This window comes from Penaeus vannamei, chromosome 5 (assembly GCF_042767895.1).
Source record: "Penaeus vannamei isolate JL-2024 chromosome 5, ASM4276789v1, whole genome shotgun sequence".
Classification (NCBI taxonomy): Eukaryota; Metazoa; Arthropoda; class Malacostraca; order Decapoda; family Penaeidae; genus Penaeus; species Penaeus vannamei.
Genome location: NC_091553.1, coordinates 7976115 through 7978614, shown reverse-complemented (window position 1 = coordinate 7978614; position 2500 = coordinate 7976115). Strand labels below are relative to the sequence as shown.

Sequence of the window (2500 nt, the reverse complement as noted above, 5' to 3'; positions counted from 1 at the left end):
ATTAGTGAAGCAGAAATTGACCTCTTGCTGTACCCCACTGTTCTCCTTCCGTCATTTATATTCGTCTAAAGTTTTCCTTTACAGTGGCTTTTGTTTATTTATATTTATTTATTGCATTATTTTTTGTATTATCATTATATCTGTTATTGCTATCTGTTTATTCATTTATTTCTAAGCTGTGTTTTGTGGGCAAAATTGTGTATATATCGGTAAGCTTGTGCTATGATAAAATTTTATACGTTGGTCTAATGCTGTCTTTCTTTGATATTTCAGGTAAATGTGGTAATAACATTAAAAAAAACGGGCAGGTGTACAAGATGTCCTCAGGTGTGAACGCCAGCTGGAGTCGTAGCAGGGTTGCCGGTTAAGGTAAGGTATATTTTTTCTTCAGTTATGCAAGGTATTCATCTATTTGGTTTTACTTTGTCTCCATAACTATGTCTTGAATTTTAAATAGTTAATGATAAACACTCCAATAGGTTGTTATTTTCGGATATTGTTTGGCCTCTCGGATTGTCCTGATCCTATGTAGCGAACACCTTCGAACTCCGAGCAAGATCAACGTATATATATATATATATATATATATATATATATATATATATATATATATATATATATATATGTAAGATATATATGTGTATAAGAAATGGCTGGTTTGTTAGTATTATGCGAGGCCCGGACCCAATGAATATTTATTATACGGGCATGCATACAGAAATGAATGTATGTCTATCAGTCTAGACATGCATACCTACCGGGTAGATAGATAGTTGTATATCCATCAGATTGAGAGATATGCATTTATTTTATGTGTGTATGGATACTCGTTGGGTAAATACGTGAAATAGATTCATTGTAATTATTTTTATGCGTAATTTGCAGTACGTAAAGAATATTATGTTTACGGTTTTCGATGTTGTGGTGGTGATTCTATCAGTATTATTATTTTTGTTATTGTTGTTATTATTATCGTTATTTTTGTTATAGTTATTGGTATCGGTGCAGTGGATGGTGAATGTTGTTATTATTATTAATTTTAGTTACATATAGAAATGTTATCCTAAAGCCCAACTGAGAGAAAACGTAGCACACATCTTGGTTCAAAGAAAACGTTTTGTATTGTATGTGGGACTAAAGCAAAAGTTTCCAAGCCGTTTAAAGTTTTTTTTTTCTTTTTCGTAAGTTATTTACCATAGAAAGTATACTTGATGGAAGATGATGAATTTTAAGATTATGTTCTGTCTACCAAACATTTGACAGGTCTGCATATAGACACTTATTTTTTTTTATCCCCGTGAGAGAGGAAGCTGGAGAAGGAAGAGGTAGAGGGAAAAGGAGAGGAAGAAGGAAAAGGAGAGGGAAAGGGAGAGGTAGGAGAAGGGAGGGAGGGAAGAAAGGAGAAAGGAAGGAAGAAAAAGGGGTGAAAGGAAGCGAGTGAAAGAGAAAACGAAACGAAAAAAACAAGAGAGAGAGCAAGAGTTAGAGATAGAGTAAGAGTAAGAGCGAGAACGAGAGCAACATCAAGAATGAGAGAGAGAAAGAGAAAGAGAGAGAAATAGAGAGAAAGAGAAAGAGAGAGAGAAAGAGTGAGAGAGAGAGAGGGGGAGAGAAAAGAGAAAGAGGAAGAGAAAAGAGAAAGGGAGAGAGAAAATGTGTATGCATGTGCGTGTGCTGGTACGTGTGCGTGCATGCATGCGTGCGTTTACATTCATCCATCCGTCTGTATCTGAACGAATAACAGAGAAAACCCAGCTGTTCTTCAAGCACCCAGCGATGTCCCAGACCGGCCCCTGCTTCGTTCATGGGATGTTGTTCAAGCACCAGCCCCTGCTTCGTTCATGGGACATCATGCAGTATATTTAGTTCTGACGATACAGGGGCGTCAGCTGAGGGTGATGTAGTACCCGAAACGCGATAGGCAGAATGGCGTCGCAGAAAGGGCTGGTTAATTTCAAGGAATAAAAGACGAGATGAAGATGACGGTGGGAGGTTGCTGGTGTTGCTAATGGTAGTTGTTAGTGGTAGATGTGGCTTGTGTGTTATTTTTGTTACTGAGTTTCTTTTTTATGCATCTTTTGATTATGAGAGTGATGGTGATTTTTTGTTGTTTCTGTTGTAATTATTGTTGTTATTGTTGTCATTATGTTTAAGATTCTGTTATTATGATTATCGTTATGGTGATGATGATAGTAATAATAATAGTAATGATGATTATAATAATAATCGTGATAATGATAATGATTATTTTTATTGTTATTACTATCATTAGATGATAATAATAATGATACTACTACTACTACTACTACTAACTAGTAATACTAATGATAATGATAATGATAATAATATTAACAATGGTGATGATAATAATAATAATAGTAATAATAATGATGATAATAATAATAATTATAATAATAATAATATAATAATAATGATAATGATAGTAATAATAATCATTATAATGATAATTATTGTTGTTGTTGTTCTTTTATTATTATTA

At 33.8% G+C, this 2500-nt stretch overlaps 2 protein-coding genes across 5 annotated transcripts in view; one reads left to right on the top strand and one right to left on the bottom strand.

Annotated features, from left to right (window-relative positions):
* Positions 1-2500, top strand: part of LOC113801796 (tripartite motif-containing protein 3) — a 433201-nt gene that overhangs the window by 184752 nt on the left and 245949 nt on the right. Inside the window, exon 1 of one of the 4 annotated variants that reach the window (XM_070121809.1) lies at positions 276-369. The exons of the other annotated variants lie outside the window; for them this stretch is intronic. The gene's annotated coding sequence lies outside the window, so the exon portion shown is untranslated. Of the gene's footprint in view, positions 1-275; positions 370-2500 lie in introns of those variants that run through there. 4 annotated transcript variants of the gene reach the window in all.
* The window catches only part of Drat (Death resistor Adh domain containing target), a 437794-nt gene that overhangs the window by 306891 nt on the left and 128403 nt on the right, over positions 1-2500 (bottom strand). The window lies entirely within an intron of this gene.